The sequence below is a fragment of the Panthera tigris genome, chromosome C2 (assembly GCF_018350195.1).
Source record: "Panthera tigris isolate Pti1 chromosome C2, P.tigris_Pti1_mat1.1, whole genome shotgun sequence".
NCBI classification, from domain to species: Eukaryota; Metazoa; Chordata; class Mammalia; order Carnivora; family Felidae; genus Panthera; species Panthera tigris.
This window is the reverse complement of record NC_056668.1, coordinates 86,901,506-86,920,398: the sequence shown is the minus strand read 5'-3', so window position 1 is coordinate 86,920,398 and position 18,893 is coordinate 86,901,506. Positions and strand designations below refer to the sequence as shown.

The window sequence follows — 18,893 nt, the reverse complement described above, 5'->3', positions numbered from 1 at the left end:
GAAAACTTTTTTTTTTTTTTTTTTTTTGGAGAAAACTTTTTTAAGTTCATTTACTTTGAGAGGGAGAAAGAGTGGGAGAGAGGCAGAGAGAGAGAGGGAGACAGAATCTTGGGCAGGCTCTGCACTTTCTACAGAGCCCCACGTGGGGCTCAAACTCACAAACCCTTGAGATAGTGACCTGAGCATTTGGAGAAATTTTTAAAAAGATCCTTAACACAATCTTCACACTAAACCCCAAAAATTCATTCAAAATGGATCCTAGACCTAAACATAAATGGTAAAAATGAAAACATCCTACTAAGTGAAAGAAGCTAGACACAAAACATTGCATACTGAATGATTTCAGTTATGTGAAAGTCCAGAATAAGAAAAAACATACAAAGACAGAAACCAAATTATTAGTTACCTAGGACCTGGGGTAAGAATGAAGATTGAGGATTGACAACAAAGGGAGAAAACTTATAGGGGTAGGTAGCTGTTTTTAACTTGATTGTGGTGGTAATTTTCACAACTGTTACACATTTACCAAGACACATTGAACCAAATTTTAAATTACCTCAGATAAATAAAAATACAATCATGTTATTTTAAATTACTACTGAAAGGGGCGCCTGGGTGGCTCAGTCGGTTAAGTGTCCGACTTCAGCTCAGGTCACGATCTCGCGGTCCATGAGTTCGAGCCCCGCGTCGGGCTCTGGGCTGATGGCTCAGAGCCTGGAGCCTGCTTCCGATTCTGTGTCTCCCTCTCTCTCTGACCCTCCCCCGTTCATGCTCTGTCTCTCTCTGTCTCAAAAATAAATAAACGTTAAAAAAAATTTTTTTTAATTACTACTGAAAGATTAATTAAAAAGTTTACCACTCCTCCTTCCTCCCATCCTGTCCCCTAAACTTGTCTTGCCTTAAGTAATTCTTCAGGAAAACCACTTTCAACTATTTCAGCTGCTCATATTTACCACTTATAATAATGGGGTATATTGCTATCTCTTGGTCCACCAATATTTGACATCCATTAATTTCTTCTTATAACATGATTTTACCTCTTTTAATGCCTTACTTTGCCTTATCTCATGTCCTAGTATATTATTTCTGGCTAAATATACACTTAGTGTTTTTATTATTATGACCACATAATATTATTCAGTAATGAAACAAATAGTGCATGTGGTTATATCTTTTATGGTACAATATTTTTGTGTTTATTGTTTAAATTAATTACCTCATTTAAAAATTTTGCTTAGTTAAACCATCATATCTGAGTTTCTTCCCACATGCTTCGAGCCTCTTTGTAATACCATTCACCCATGAGATAGTTTGGTTATTTTCCAAAGATACCTTCCTAGAGACTTCAGTTTCTCTGATTTAATCTTGACTGCTCCCTAGGTCTGTTTCACAGCTGTTTCGGTAAGACTTCTCTTTGCTCTCATCCTGGAAATTCCCTACACCTGCTTCCTGTGTTGCAGCCTTCATTTCCTGTACCCTATATCTTCATGGTTTATTCCCTCATTTACAGGAGCATATCCTTTAGTGGCTTCCTGAAAAGAGATAACTGAGAGGTAAATTTTTTGAGATTTTTGCATACCTGAATATGTCATTTTCTACTCCTACAATTATGTGATATTTTAGATGAGTGTAGAATCCTAGATTGAAAATCATTTTTACTCAGAATTTTTACAGTATTCTTTTCTTCTGGTTTCCAGTTGTGCTATTTAGTGGTCCAGTGCCATTTCTGGTTCCTGATCTTTTATTTATTTATTTTTCTCTTTGGAAGTGTTTATTATCTTCTCTTCATGCCTAGTATTCTGAAACTTTAAAGCATTGTATTTTTCATTTATTGTACTGTGCACTATGTAGGTCCTTGCTTCCTGCCGACTTAACATCCTTCAGCTCTTGGAAACTTTTTGCCTTTTTTGATACATTCTCACCTCTGTTTTCATTGGTCTTTCTGGAATTCCTACAAATCAGGTATTAAACTTCCTGGATTTCTTTTTCTAATTTTTTACCTTTCCCTTCTATTAATCATCTCTTTCTCTTTTTTCTGCCTTGTGGAAAATTGCCTTGACTGTAACTTCAAGTTTTCATTGAACTTTTTTTCAGCTCTTATTGTCTAATTATTCTTTTCTTGTTGATTGCTCATCTGGTAAATGATAATAGTATTTTCTCTTAGAATATCTTAGTTTTCTTGACATTTTTTTCTGTTCCATCATTGTTTCTCAGCACTCCTATGATGTTTTGGTCTCTGTCTTTAGTATTGGAGACTTGCCTGAAATGCATAAGAATTTTTGACTGTCATTCATATTTAAAAGAATTTAAATTTTTTTTTAACTTTTTTTTATTTATTTTTGAGACAGAGAGAGACAGAGCATGAACGGGGGAGGGTCAGAGAGAGAGGGAGACACAGAATCGGAAGCAGGCTCCAGGCTCTGAGCCATCAGCCCAGAGCCTGATGCGGGGCTCGAACTCACGGACCGTGAGATGGTGACCTGAGCTGAAGTCGGACACTTAACCGACTGAGCCACCCAGGCGCTCCCATATTTAAAAGAATTTAAAGGCTGGTGGGAAATAGAGTTTGAGAGCAGAGCTCTTGTCTGTTGGTGGACCATGCTCTAGGAAATCCCTAAATGTCATGATCTTTCTCTGGGTTAGTCAGTTTTGGATCTTTTTCTGGAGAAAATTTATCATCTCCTGTGTAGAGCTGCAAGTGCTCTTGAGCCATACTGAAGAAAGGGGCTTCAAGTCTTTCTTATAATCTTCTGGTTTTAGTCACAACTTTACCCTTATCTACTTCTGTGTATATTTAAGTCCAAAGTCCCTTGGGTTTAATTTTTCCAGAAACTCTACCTTCTGAGTTCTGAAGGATTGGGAAGTCATTGACTACACTAAGTGGACTTAACCTGGAATTCTAATAGTTCCAGGTATCTCCTAGCTCCAAACCTTTCTGAGGTTAAGAATTGGCTTGCTTCTTATCTATAGGCACTTAAATTTAATATTCCTCATCTCAATGAGCATTCTCTCTCTCTTTTTTTTTTTTTTTTTTTTTTTTTTTTTTTTTTTTTTTAGCCTGTCTATATGTTATGGTTTAGGGTTACAGTTTTCTGGCTTTATCAAAGAAGGTGTTTGTTTACCTTATTCTCCTTATTAGGGAGTGATTGGAGGCACAGAGGTTTTTACCCTGATATTTTGAAATCAGAAGTCTGATTTTTTTTTTTATTGTTTTTAATGTTTTATTTATTTTTGAGAGAGAGAGACAGAGCATGAGCAGGGGAGGGACAGAGAGAGGGAGACACAGAACTGGCAGCAGGCTCCAGGCTCCACAGTCACCACAGAGCCCAACGCGGGGCTCGAACTCATGAACTGTGAAATCATGACCTGAGCCAAAGTCGGAGGCTTAACCAACTGAGCCAACCCAGGCGCCCCTGTTTCTTCCCTTTTTATAAGCACACTGTTCTACAGCTCTTCCTCAACCTCCTTGTGTATTTTGGTGTTCTTTTCGTATTAGTACACATAGATCTACATCATTCATCTTAATAGCTGTGTAGGATTTGATAAATTACACTACTATAATTTACATAATTATTACCCTATTAATATGAGGTTGTTTCCAGTTTTTGCTTTCATGAACATTGCCTCTTTGAATATTCTTTAACCTGCTTTTTGGTAAATTTGTACAAATATATCCATATAATAACTTCTGCTGGGAGATTGCCTAGCCTAAGAATATGTACATTTTAAATTTTGAATCATATTGGAGTGCCTGAGTAGACCAGTTGGTTACATGTCCAAGTCTTGATTTTGGCTCACATCATGATCTCACAGTTTGTGAATTCAAGCCCCACGTCAGGTTCTGTGCTGGCAGTGCAGAGCCTGCTTCAGATTCTCTCTCCCTCTCCCTCTGCACCTACCCTGCTTTCATTCTCTCTCTCTCTCTGTCTCTCAAAATAAATAAATATTTAATCATATTGTTAGAATTGTCTTCTAACAATGGAAAAGTTTACATTTCCACCAACTTTCTAAGAGTGCTATTTTTACAGTCATGGGTTTCATCAAGCTTAATTTTTTTGTCAATCTGATAAGTAAAAAATGGGAATATATCATTGTTTTTATTTTCATTTTAAAATTATTGCCTTAAGCTTATCCCATTTAAATTTCCTTTTCTGCAAACTATTTGCAATGCTTTCTTATTCATCTTTTTCTTACTGACTTGTCCAAACTATTTGTAAATTACCAAAAATAAATTAGCCTTTTGTCCTATCTGTTGTAAATACATCTTTACCAGTTTGCCAGTGGTCTTTGAATTTGGTTTGTGGTACTTTTGCCAGACCAAAATCTTTTACTTTTATTTAGTCATATTTATCCACTTTTTTCCCATATGTCTTCTTGGTATTATACCATTAATATGTAAATAAACCATAGTTTTCCTTTATATGAACAATAACCAATTATATAATGGACGAGAAGAACTCATTTATAAAATTAACAATAAGATCACTTATCTAGAAATAAACTTAGTAAGCCATAGCAGAACTTACATGAAGCAATCTTTTAAAACTCTACTGAGAAGGCAAAGATTTCTTGGACAAGACACAAGAAGCACTAATAAAAGAAAATAAGATGAATAAGACTTTATCAAAATTAAAATTTTTTGCTCCTCAAAAGACAGAATGGGAAAAAAAATATTCTCAGTTTTTACTGAGTGACAGAAGTGACAAAAGAACTTACACCAGAATATATAAAGAACCTCTGAAATCAACATTATAAAAAATCAACTACCAAATACAAAAATGCATACTCAAACAGACATTTCACAGAAGATAAACAAATGGCCAGTGAGCACATGAAGAAATTTCAACATCATTAGTCATCAGTAAACAGTAAAACACTATGGTTTTAATTTGTAGAGGTACCACTACATACCCACTAGAATAGCTTAAATGGAAAAACTGATACCACTAACTAGTTATGAGGATAAAGAGCAACTGGAATTCTCACTTATTGCTGGCAGTAATGCAAAATGGTCAGTCACTTTGGAGAACTGGTAGGTAGGTAAACATAATGTTTACCTTATGTATTGAGAGGTCCCCAACACCATCCCCAGGTTTGTTTGCTAGCCAAGAGGACTCATAGGACTTGGTGTGTAATCATATGTATGATCAAAGAGTACAAACCACAGTCAACAAAAGGAAAAGGTACATGGGGAGAAATCCAGGGGAGATTATGTGCAGGCTTCCAAGGGTCCTTTTGTAGTGGAGTCACCCAAGGTAGACTTAATTTCCCCAGCAAGAAGTTGAGACAACATGTATGAAATGTAGACAACCGGGAAAGCTTGTTAGGTTAAGCACACAAATGTTTTGAGGCTGATCCTTCTGCCCAACACATACCCAAATTCCAGAAGGCAAGCAGATACTCAATATAAACCATATTGTTTTCATTAACAGTTTAGGCACAGTGAGCCACTTTTATCAGTTAGGGAGTAAGAATTCACTAAACTCCTTGATCCAACTTCCTAAATACCTGCCAAGGGCCAACTTTGCAAGCAGGCCTTCTTAAGGACAAGTAGTCAGTCTGCATACCTTACAACCCAGTATTTTACTGCTGAGTATTTACCAAAAGAAGTGAAAGTATATGTCCACTAAAACAAAAAAACTAATGTAAGAATGTTCGTGGCCAAAACTGGAAACAGCTCATATATTCAACAATTGGAGAATGGATAAATGAGCTGAAATATATTTTGGTCTGCTACTTGGCAATTAAAAAGAATTAATTGGTCATATATCAACAGCATGCATAAATCTCAAATGCAGTATGTTAAGCAAAAGAAGCCAAATACAAAATAGTATATACACTGTATAATTCAATTTATATGAAGTCAAGAACCTGCAAAAGTGACCTATGATTACAGAAATCAAAATGTGATAATCAAGGGGCAGAGAGAGAAATGAATTGCAAAAGAGCATGAAATAATGTTCCAGGTTAATAGATATGTTCTATATCTTGGTTTGTATGGTGGTTACGTGGATATAAAAAGTTGTTGAAAGTCATCAAACTGAACACTTAAGCTCAGTTAAGAACACAGTGCAGTTCACTGTAAGTTAATTACAGTACAATTAAAAAGTTAATACTAAGGAACATTGAAAAACAGAAAACTGTAAGTACATACTTGGATAGGAAGTATGCCTCCCTAAACTAGTAGAAATCAGAGTTTCTCAATCAAAATACCAGTTTTGCTTTGATCTTTGTTTTGACTTTAACGAAATGAATCTGAAGTTAATTTGGAATTAGAAACCAGGTTTAATGGGACTGAATGGAAAGCATTTGGGCTGAATTGAAAGGATAGGTATGATTGAAATGGCAATGAATAGGAATAGAGGTAGGAGAAAGATCATGGACCCTTTTTCCAAAACCAAAAAAAAATCTGTAAAGGAAAATGATTGATCTAGAAAGCTTAGAGCTTGAAGTGTGGGGGGAAAGAGAGTAAGGGGGGGAGCATAGTTGTAATGGTTGGTGAGGCTTTGAGTTTGTATTCTGTAGATACTAGAAATTCACCATATTATTTTAATTGAGTAGTGATGTGATTAGGTAGATGTTTTAGGTAGCCAGTATTCCTCACACTGGCTAATTAATTGGGGAGGGAAGAAACTAAATACTGTGCTTTCACGGCTTTTTGCCTTAGTTCATACAGCACTTAGGCTGCTGCTCATTTTGTACCAGTCAGAAATCCTATCATTCATTAAGCACCTTTCCCTTAAGCGCATACATACGCTTTGTCCTGTAATTACTATATTCTGCTTTTCAGATTGTAAGGTATTAGAACTCTATTCTTTTCACCTTCATTTATATACACATATGAATGATCTTTTCCCTCTTCTTTTCCATCAGTCATCCCTTCACTTTAATTGCCAGTGTCTTATAGATAGCAATTACTTTATGAAGGCTTGTTGAATTAGAGACCTGTCATTGTTCCATATGAGAACTCGTTAGGGTTTAGAAGTGATAGAGAAGATGCCCCCCCCCGCCAAAGTGATGCATTTGAGGGTGATTTAATGGGTGGAAGTGACATCATGCAAGAGAAGTTGAGAACTCCAAAGGGTCCAGCCTTGGAGATTGAGAGAGTGGTGGTGTCATGAATACACAGAGTAAGAGGTACCAACAAGAAAAACAATTAAAAGAGGCCAGGAAAATATCCTAGAAAGATTATTTTGACTTTTATTGGGGAAATTTGGGGGGAAATTTTAAATCATTTAAAACATCAATAGTTCCTTACCTTTGTAACTTTTACCTTTCAATTATGAAGATATTTTAAGACAAGATATAGAATACGAACCTGAGAACTTCCTAACATTTAACGTTATGGAAATAATCCACTTTTAGACTGTTCTCTACATTATTGCAGTGACTTTGTAATAGATTACTCAAATAGTGAAGGGGAGGTAGGGGTGTGTGTGTGTGTGTGTGTGTGTGTGTGTGTGTGTGTGTGTGTCTGTCTGTATTTTGTCCTGGGAAGATGACATTATGATTATGACAGGACAGAACAAAAGAGCAGTACTGAAAATAGTTAGATTAAAGGTTGTTTTTCTGTCACCACACACCAGATATGTAGAGTAGTAAAAGCAGACAGATGGACAGTTCTGCTAGTTTCGGAGTGTTCGAATACAGAAAAGAAACATTCTGTTCCATTTATTCAGAAAAGGAATTTCTAGGCTAAATTACTGGTTTCAGTAATAAGTTTCATATTCTGACCAAAGAAACATTTTTTTTTTACCCTGGGAATAATGACTCATGCTCTTCTCAGAATTTTGCTTTTGTGCAAACTAAAGTGCAGTCATAAATACAGCACTGTTATTTGGATCTTAGTGCTAATGATACCATTGTGAGAGACTAGTGATGGGTAAGAACACTAGTATTGTAAAGCCAATTGAAACAAAGGGACCAAGCACAGGTTTTAATTAGCCGATTCCTAGGGACGTTAAAGTAGATTTTTTTTTAAACTAATAAGCTAATTATTGTGGTTTTGTTAATTACACTTTAAAAATAGAGCCCATACTTTTATCTTAAAAGAAAAAAACCCATCATTTTGAGGTTGAGACAAAAGGTGAATTTCTGATTTCCAGTATTGACACTGGGAATACTTTATAGAATTTTTCTGTGCCTTTTTTTCTTATGCCCCACCAAATTGGTATGAGACTATCAAACTGTGATCCCTTAGACCATGAAGCCACTGTCAAATGATAGGAAGTATAAGCATTGACTAGATGAAATTAAAAGTTTAGACAGTCCAGTTTTAGTTTAACCTTAATCTTGCAATTTTAGAAATAGCAGTTTGAATGTGCTCTTTACCATAATAGATGCTCTCACTTTAAATTTTTACCTAAGCATTCTCCATCACGTATCCATCCCTGTAGTAAGCATTACTGAGCGCAGACTCAAAAGTCCCTTTTATCATCCCCCACAATCTCTCTGTTTGCACACTCATTCCCTTTGAGTATTACTCCGTAGTGAGGGTCCAGAATTTTAGCCCCTTTAAATTTTCTTCTTCAAACTTTCTTACATCTTTCTCTGTGCCTTTAATTTCAGCAAGATTACCTAATACATTATAATGTGTGAAGTAGTTGTTGGGATAATAGACAGTTTAATGGCCTAGGTTAAATAACTAGTTCCTGTCAGTTGATACATTTTCTAAGGAAGCAGTTTAACTTAATGAATTATTATAAGGTATTTTTTATTGTTTAAACTGTATACCTTAAGTGGTCAACTGGTGACATTGAACATCAATGAATAAAATAGAAATACTGTATGTACTGATTGCTTATGTTGCTATTTTTACACATTTACACCCATTTCAATTTGTCATTCTCATTGCTCTCATTTTAAGGTATAGCAACTGTAGTTTCCCAGACATACAGTGTATTATACTATATTAAGTATAAGTTAACAGTAAATGTTTAAAATGCAAAGACCATCTAATATATCTCTTTCATCATTAAATGGATTCTGAAGTACTGTGCCCATATTAGAGTGGCTGAAAAAAAATGATTTTTAAAAATGTTTGCGCTTCCATGCCTCCACATTGTTGTTGCTATCACTCATAGAACTCTTCTGTTCACATGTCAGTAGGTGATGCTTGTGCTGAAAGTAAGCCCCTCTCTCTCTGATTGCACTTCTGGGAGGTCTGTGTTCCTTTGCTTCCAAACAGCTATTCTGCATTATTTAAAATTTTGCTTTAGTGAAATAGCCTTTTTATCAGAGATCAAATATTGAAGGATGATAAATCATGATTAAAGTTGGTCAATAATTCAGTGGAGTTTTTTGCCCTTACTATTAAATACTAAACTATTCTGTTATTGCCAGAAAATGGAGCGGATGGCAGATTTTGGGTTTACAATGTTGAGTTGGTCAAAAATGAAAATAATACTCCAAAGCAAAGAGACCTTCTGTGAAATAAATCTGGTGAATATATTGGGTCTGCTAGTACCCCCAGTCAAAGCTAGCTCTCCTTATTGGACTGGACTAGACTGAACATTTACTATTTTGTCACTTGGGGGTTCTTTTCTCTTTGTCTGTGGCCACAAACTACTCATTCTGAGGAAGACAGAACAACTGGATCTACTGAGAAATCTGTAGCTAACTCAGGTCTCACTTTATAATGGCAGTAGACTCATCTTTTCACCATTGTCAAGAAAGACCATATGGTTAATTGGTGGAGTGCAGGCAGGTTTTAATGCATCTAGACACTACCAGGCTACCACCAGAAGGAATAGTACTTGACTAGAAGCCCCCATAGTAGTTAAACTATGTCTTCATCCTGTGACATAAAGAAATAAGATAGCTGTTCATTCTTGGTGAATATAGAAAACAAAAGGGAACGCTGTGAAGCACGTGTTTTCCCGAAGTTCATCCACCCTCACCCATAGTAGCAGGAAGACTTGGAAGAAGATTGTTGAAGTATTCAAAGCCATGGAAAGGCTTGTGAAGGAATTAAACTATACCAGATAAGTAAGTAAGTAAATAAATAAATAAGTAAATAAGTAAGTAAATAAATAAATAAGAAAAAGTCATTTGATAAACTTTAGGAAGGAAGTTTGTGGCTTACAGAAACATTTTGCCTTCAGTGTGTTACAGATCTTTAAAAGAATAAAGTCAAGTGAGCTGGAAGACATATTGCTAGGGTTACCTTTTGCTAGATGTTCTTAATTCAGATGTTTAATCTGGATATTCTTAAACTTTTTAGTGAATTTATCCAGCTAGGACCTGAATAATGTACTCTTTTGTCTCTTCTTTTTCTGTACATCACTAGCAGCTAGGAAATAACAGTTTTACAAATCAACCAAATCCAGGATGGTGTTAGCTTCTTTAGGGCAAGAATGAATGAAGTTATTTTTGGTGAAGTCCCAGGCTTTTGAAAGAGAGGGGAGAGTTAGTTTTCATACAAACTTTAATCAGAAAAGTTAGAGTCCTTTTATACTTCTTATTCCGTCAATCAAGAAAGAAACAATGTGTGGTTGGCAACATCTGTGTAATTCCAAGTAATATATTGATATTCTTCCTGAAGTAGATAGGACATGAGTCTCATTTGTAAAGGGGAATTACAAAGGACTGTGAGCCCCATATTTTGGGTATCATCAGTAATAAGTTTATAAACTTACTTATGAAAGGTTAATCTTTCAGGCCCTTTTCTCTTTATGTTCCATGGGAGCTAAAATATTTGATTAGCAGGAAATTAGAGTAACATTTCAAGAACCCCTCCATATTTTGCATTTCCTTCCTTCCTGGGCTGGTCTCCATTGATCTGATATTGGTTAAATTTTCATGAAGGCAATCAGGTGCATAATTAAGGTTCTATTTTCCCTGTATTGTTGAAGAATACTCTTGGCCCTTCAATGTAGAAACAGCTATAAAATTTAAATACCTTAGGGTTATTTCTCTGTTTTATATAAAGATACTAGTTTGTAACCATTTATAAGGAGAGTGGTTTTTTTCCTCATTAAAAACTTAGCCTCCAATATGAGGCAGCTGACTTTGACATTTTGTAAATAAATTGTTCTTATGCTTAAAAAAAAAATTATCCTCCACATTATACCAAATTTCCTTTAAGTGAACCAGATAGTCAATTACTTAATGTAGAAGATGGGCTGTGTTGTTGGGTTTTAGCCCAAAAAGATCATTCCTGCCCATTTTCAATCAAACCAAATATGATTAAAAGGCATTTTTTTTTTAACGTGAAATCAGTGGTATGGTCTATGTAATTCACCTTCACTTCTCTCTTTTCCTAACTGGTTGTTATTTTTTTTCGGTCCAAGAGCCAAAAGTATTTGTAACTATGACTTTGCATTTTTGTTTCTGTTGCTCATTCCTTTTTGTCTGTTTTTCTTTAAATAAGAAAACCAGTATAATCTCATGTATGAATGTAAAGAAGTAGATTTTACAAATTATGTATAGCATAATTCTAAAATAAGATTTTTTTGGCATGTAGTTCTATATGTTTTTTTTCTTATGTCTCTTGTTGACTTGTGTGATTGTTTTATCATTATTGAAATATGTCAGATACCCATTTGATGCTTATGCTCTGCTCAAAGTGTACAAACTGAGTTAAATAGATACAGGTCTCATCCTTGAGGCATTTTGCAGTTCATTAAGAATACAGAGACAAGGGGCGCCTAGGTGGCTCAGTCGGTTAAGCATTTGACTTCGGCTCAGGTCATGATCTCATGGTTCATGAGTTCGAGCCCCGCGTCGGGCTCTGTGCTGACAGCTCAGAGCCTGAAGCCTGCTTCGGATTCTGTGTCTCCCTCTCTGCTCCTCCCCTGCTCACACGCTGTCTCTCTCTCAAAAATAAATAAAGATTAAAAAAAAATTTTTTTTAAAAGAATACAGAGACAGATATAAAGATGAGGACAGAAACATGTCTACAGATATCAAGTACATAAGCAAAATACTCTGCATCAAAAATTTTTTCATAATTATGAAATCGGCTTGAAACCATAAAGTTCTGGCCCTTTTCTGGACCCATGGATCTTGATAGAATTGATCCAGTAGATAAGAGAGGGAAATTTTATTGAGTTTTCATACTCTAAGCACTGTGCTAAGGATTTTATATGTATTATTTCATTGAATTCTTATAAGTCACTGTGGGATAATAACTTTTTATTCACTTTGTGCAAATAAGAAAACTCCTGGGGAGGTTTTACGGACTGCAGAGTTCTCCAGAGGGTCAGTAGAGCTGAGGATGATGGAGCAGTGATCTGAACCAAAGCAGAAACATTGGTTAGGCCATTTCTACTGTACCCTTAGAACTAGACTGCTCTCATTTATGTTGTTTTCTTTGCTGTTAAACACTGAATAATACCATAGTTGAAAAAATGTAGAGGTTTCCAAAATGTTTTCAGGTCCATTGATTGTTTGCTCGGGGTATTAAGATGTTAAAGCTCAAGTCACTGGTTAGATTCTCTTTATGGAATCATTAGCTTTGTCCTTTTCTTTGGGCAAAAGAAGTCACCCTTAATTCTGTCCACCTGTCTTATCAGTACATGCCATCAGTCACAAGGTGTGCTGGCTAATAAGGAGAAACCAAAGAATTATAGCAAAAATATACTACTACCAGAAAAAACAAGGTGAGGGGCGCCTGGGTGGTGCAGTTGCTTAAGCATCTGACTTCAGCTCAGGTCATGATCTCAAGGTTTGTGTGTTCGAACCCCACATCAGGCTCTTTGCTGACAGCTCAGAGCCTGGAGCCTGTTTCGAATTCTTTGTCTCCCTCTCTCTGTGCCCCTCCCCCACTGGTGCTCGCTTGCTCTCTCTCTCTCTCTCTCTCTCTCTCTCTCAAAAATAAGTAACAATTAAAAAAAAAACAAAAATTTTTAAAAAAGGAAAAGCAAGGTGAAATATTAATGTATTTTTATCATTTGAAGTACTAGTCATTGTTTCAGTTCTATATTTTGAAATCATAATTTACCATGTACTGCCATCTTGATCTAAAAAAGTAAATGGAGTTTCTAAAGTTGCCTAATATACCATTGACCTCTGACTGCCTGCTGCTTGTTTTATGTGGAGATATAATAATCTGCCTTTACTCCCTCACAAAGAGAAAAGAAACGTTTCCTGGAAAACTATGTCATTGTGGAATCATTTGTCTTATTAAATTGTATGATATTGTGAAATATCTCTTGTATTTTCCACATGGTTTAACTACATTTACCTTTCCTCATAATCGTATCTATCCCTTTGTCATCTCTATCTGTGAATATTTAGTCTCCTTTTGAGCTTAAATTTTAAGAAATTTCATTCTACCACACACTAAAATTTGAACTTTTAAACTTTTAAAGTTCAAACTGGTAAAATTAGTGATTACATGTTTTGAGATTTGGTAAGGTTTCTTTACATAGCTATATAAAATATGGAATTTAAATTCATTATGTAATAACCTAAGATCAAGTATTTGTTAATCTATACTTCACTTCATTAACGGCTCTTGTGCTTGTTTACCCCATTTGATTCTGCCATTCACCTTGGATTCTTTTAACCCACCTAAATAAAGTCCTTATTCACATTTACTGATAATCACAAATCTACATTGGCATAGGCATTACTGATTTAGACCTTCACTGTTTGTCGTTATTTTGAAAAAATCCATTAGCACAGACCCTTCCTAAGCCCATCTATGAACCTCGTATTTGGGAACCCTTGTTTTAAATAACCCATTAAATCTCTCAAGTGTATTTCACAGCACTGTGAATTTAATAGTGAAAATGAATTGTATGCCCTTCTAAAGGAATTTGAATTTTCTACATACCAGTCATGAGAACTCGATTTTCCACCCCCAAGTTGTTAAGGTCTGTGAATAACTAAAAGAATGAGTTAAATCTGTTTTCTCATGGTCAGCTTGTAAAGGTCAGTAAAGGACAGCATTTTGAAAGAAGTGGATAAAATACATCCTTCCAGCACTAGTGTATATTACAGCTGTCCCTTTGGATTCACTCCAACAACAGCTCAGTGACTCTTGGAGGAAGAGAATTTTAGAGGCCCTAACCGGGGCTCATGAAGAATTATACCAAAAAACACTTGCTTCCCATGCATGTCCACTGCAGTGAAATTTGTTTAAAATCACGCTTCTTACCCTTCAAATCCAGTTAGTCTTTCGGTGTTTTTGATTTCCCTTTATCAGGTATCTTTGTCCATCTCTTCTGTTACTATTGGTACTTCTCTTTGTTTCAGGCCCTTGTTACATTTTCTCTGGGATAACTTCAACAATTTAATTTTCCTGCTTACTTCTTATCCTCTAGGGCTGTGGTGACCCAAAAAAGACCTTATCCTGGAAGAGTCCATAGTCTAGTAGCAAGTCAAACATGGATATGTTTAATAACTTTATTAAGAATAAACAGTCATAGATATATATGTAAGAGACGGGGTAACATTAAGAAAGAGAGTAACTGGGGCGCCTGGGTGGCTCAGTCGGTTGAGCGCCGACTTCGGCTCAGGTCACGATCTCGCGGTCCGTGAGTTCGAGCCCTGCATCGGGCCCCTGTGCTGACAGCTCAGAGCCCAGAGCCTGTTTCAATTCTGTGTCTCCCTCTCTCTGACCCTCCCCCATTCATGCTCTGTCTCTCTCTGTCTCAAAAATAAATAAACGTTAAAAAAAAAAAATTTTAAGAAAGAGAGTAACTAAATGGAAGTATTTAAAGTAACTTTTAAGGAAAGTAATCAGAGTATAGAATTAATAGTCTAGATTTTCATCATGTTCTTTCTGTAAAAGTACAGAAGTTTTTTATTTTGTTTTATATCAGACTAAAGTAAGGATTCATTTGGTAATTAAAAACAGGAAAGCATGTTTTCTAGTTAATGAGCAAATAAAAAGATGGAACTGAACTAGCAATAAAACTACATGTTAATGTTTCCCTGTTGATCTCTCTGAGAATGAGGGGTGAAAATATCTTGTCAACATATATCTAAATACACTTACTGGTTTATAAATGTATCCATTAAATCAAATAGCATTGGCTAAATGTATCAGTTAAATGAGAAATAAGTATTTGTAAAACTTTTGGTCATTCAGTAAACACTTATGAAGCTTCTGTATTTGTGGAACATAGATCTCTAGGAAACACAAGCTGCTTATTTTAGCAAAATTATGGCTGTTTGAGGTGATTAAGCTGCCAGTGGAGTCAGTATAGATAACCCCCTAAATTTCCAAGTGTATACTTCAAAATAGCTTTATTATTTCTGGTGACTTTTAAAAAAAATTCTTTTAATGTTTATTTTTGAGAGAGAGAGAGACAGAGACAGAGAGACAGAGTGTGAGCAGGGGAGAGGGAGAGTGAGAGGGAGACACAGAATCCGAAACAGGCTCCAGTCTTTGAGCTGTCAGCACAGAGACCAATGCAGGGCTCAAACCCACAGACCATGAGATCGTGACCTGAGCCGAAGTTGGACGCTCAACAGACTGAGCCACCCTGGTGCCCTGTATTATTTTTAATGACTTTCTGATGCAGATGTACTATTGATTATTTTAAAAACAATTAAATGTGTTTAAAACATACATTTTGAAATTGAGACCTGAATTAAAATACCTAAAATATACTTTGTATTTTAAAGTAATCAAGTCAGAAAAGGTCTCTGCAGTCTTAGGGTGTGTTTACAGAGATTCATAATTCACAGGTACATACTAGATTTTGGTTGCTGCATTTTGAGATGAGTATTAGTTAGCAAAAGAATACTTTAAGTATTTAATATTTAAGTATTAAGTATTTAAGTATTTAATACATTAAGTGATGACAAAGAAGCTGATGATAAACTATCTTGCTTGAATTATGGCTAAAGGAATTGGAGGTAAAAAGACCCAGAAAAAATTCTAACATGACAAGCATGTGAAGAGGTAGAAAAGGCAGAAAGTATGGAATGAAGATTAGAAATAATAATGTTTAGGGATAACTTTAGAAATGCTCCACAAAAAATTCTGTATCAGGCAGTGAGCTCCCCAAACTGAAAATATCCAATTAATTGACTTCTGAGATACTTTCCTATTTCAGGATTTTGACCTCACTGGCTTAAAATTAATGCTTCCTCTCCACCTCAGCCCCAAAGGACTTTGAGTGAAAGTATACGATGATGGTTAAAAAAAAAAAAAAAAAAAGGCAGGGTTAGGGATGACTTCTTAAGCAGCATGCATTTAGAAAACTCTCCAGTTGATATCGGGTTAATTCTGATAACTTATCAGAGATCAGCAAACTTTTTCTGTGAAGGGCCAGATATTAAATGTTTTAAGCCACATGGTCTCTATAGCATCTGCTCAATTCTGCTGCTATAGTGGGAAAGCATTATTTACAATATATAAACACAATTTATTGGATGTATTCCCATTTAAATTTATTTGCAAAAGCTGGTGGTGAGCTGGATTTAGCATGTGGGCCATAGTCTGACAATCTTTGCCTTAAACGATGAAACCTGAAAATACCCTTAGATTAATATAAGCGAGGAGAGGCTTTGAATGTAGGAATTTTAAAAAATTGTCAAAATGTCATTGTCTTCTTAGACTGAAAGAGTGCACATCCGATGTTTAAGTTGAATTGTCCAATGAATTAAGAAACCTTTCACCATAAAAGTCAAGTGACAATGGAGAATCTGACACTATTTTCTGCCGTTCATTTCTGCTGCTTATTTTGTGCTTAAAGTTGTCTTTACTCCACCTGAACAAACCCATCAATCTCACTTGGACTGGTAATGAACCTTCCAAGAACCAAAGACTTTCAGTGCCTCCTGCCCAAACACAGTAATTTTTAACAGTAATTTTAACACCGGGACAAGGAAGTATACAAAAATCTCTGATATCTGTTACATATTTTGTGCTCCCAAGTTTGTATTGCAAAGGTTCTCGTGTCCTCATTTGGTCTGTTGGTCTCTAATGTATAGACGGTTATAAAATGGTAGTCAAGTGTTGATGCTGACTAGAAATGAATAACTGAAGAAGAGGAAGCTACTATCACATGCAGGCAGGCCACAGCTGAGAAGTAACCATTGACTGCTAGAAAACAAGGAGATGGGGACATTTTTAAAAGCACCATCTCCAACCTGGGGTCATTGGGTTTAGGGCCAAAAATACACTCAAGAGTATTCAATGATGTTGAAGAGCTTTGCTGTATTGTGTTTCAGAATAGCACAGTAATTGGTTTTATAATGAAGACTGTAACTCATCAAGAAAAGGGTAAATTGTGGGGGTGCCTGGGTGGCTCAGTTGGTTGAGTGTTTGACTCTGGATTTTGACTCTTGATCTCTTGGCGATCGTGAGATCGAGACCCCTGTCAGACTCTGTGCTGAATGTAGAGCCTGCTTAGGATTCTCTCTCTCCTTCTCTCTCTGCCCCTCCCCTGCTCATGCATGTGCCTGCTCGCTCTCGCTCTCTCTCTCTCTCTCTCTCTCTCAAAAATAAATTTTAAAAAATTAGGATATGTAAAATCAATTTATTTCCTAAGAATCCTGAATACTTGTTGATTTTTCAGTATATGCATATTTAGTACTGGCATTCTGAACTCAAAAGCCCAGTAGAGTATTAGTTTTATAGTGATTTGTTGCCCTCTATTGCTTTTCAAATAAGTTATTTTTCTTTGTAAATAGATTATGCACTTACATTTGGATAAACCTTCTTTATCAGCAATTGGTTTTTTTTCTATAAAGGCCCTTTTATTTAAAATGTTATATATGTATATACACTGATTTCTTAACTTTAGGGATTTTTTTGTCCAAATTCGGGGAATTGAGAAGGTATGTTTTTGTACCTTGATTTAAGGCTTATTTGATTATATCTTGTATTTAAAAAAATTCTATGCATATATATGAGAGAGTGTGTGTGTGTGTGTATATATATATATGTGTATATATATGTGTGTGTGTGTGTGTGTATATATATATATATATATACTTTTTTTTTTTTTTTAGAGAGATTGGGAGTATAGGCTGGGGGGAGGGGCAGAGGGAGATGGAGAGAGAGAATCTCAAGCAGGCTCTGTGCCCAGTGTGAAGTCCTACATGGGGCTCATCTCACCACCAGGAAAACATGAGCTAAGCCAAAACCAAGAGTCATACACTTAACCAACTGAGCCATCCAGGTGCCCCTGAAAAGAAATATTTTTTAAAAATCTGAAATTTAAAATCATGGAAAAAAGTGTCATAAAGTTCTTTATTCAAAATACTTTAGAAGACTCTGTTTTACTTATAATGTACTACGTAAAATTTAAACTCCTTAACATGGGGTCTGCCCACCTTTCTGGCCCCTGCCTACCTCTCCCGTCTCCCTCCTGTCACACACCCTACCTATTCCCATGCATTTCAGTCTCAAATAATGAAAAACTTGTATTGCTGGTAACAGGCTGTGTCCTTTCAGTCTGTGACTTTGCACATGTACTCTTGTGGCAATCTAAAATGCTTTCCTCATCCATCTCACCCATGTCCAAGCTACCTTCTCTGCAAAATCCCTACTAATCTATAATATTCTCCTTAAATTTTATCTTGCTGGTGCCTTCTCTAACTTCCTTAGGCAGTTGGGACAATTCCTGTGACTCTTCCAAAGTGCATGTTCTGTCTGATAACAACTTTTCCATTTTCAAAGTTGTTCTTAACTTCATTCCCCAATAAACCATGAGTCCCTCAACAACCAAAGAGAACACATTTTACTTACTTTAGTTTTCATAGCATATTTAGTCTAGAGCCTAGCACAAGTAGATATTTCTCAAAAAAAAAAAAAAAGGTGAAGGGGGAATAACAAGGGACAAGGGATTCCTTACTTAAGCTGTAGATGGCTGTACCATTTAAATAGGAATATTAGGAGTCTGGGGAACTAGAAACAGCTACGAAGGTGCCAGCCTCTGAGCCACTCAGTACTATTCCAGACTTGTGTGTGAGCCTTCCATTGCCAG

General features: G+C 35.9%; 1 protein-coding gene across 3 annotated transcripts in view; it reads left to right on the top strand.

Annotated features, from left to right (window-relative positions):
* The window catches only part of PIK3CA (phosphatidylinositol-4,5-bisphosphate 3-kinase catalytic subunit alpha), an 85,483-nt gene that overhangs the window by 25,365 nt on the left and 41,225 nt on the right, over positions 1-18,893 (top strand). Inside the window, exon 2 of one of the 3 annotated variants that reach the window (XM_042956943.1) lies at positions 9,844-9,987. The exons of 1 other annotated variant lie outside the window; for it this stretch is intronic. The gene's annotated coding sequence lies outside the window, so the exon portion shown is untranslated. Of the gene's footprint in view, positions 1-9,248; positions 9,988-18,893 lie in introns of those variants that run through there. One more of the 3 variants, XM_042956944.1, reaches the window with a different exon arrangement.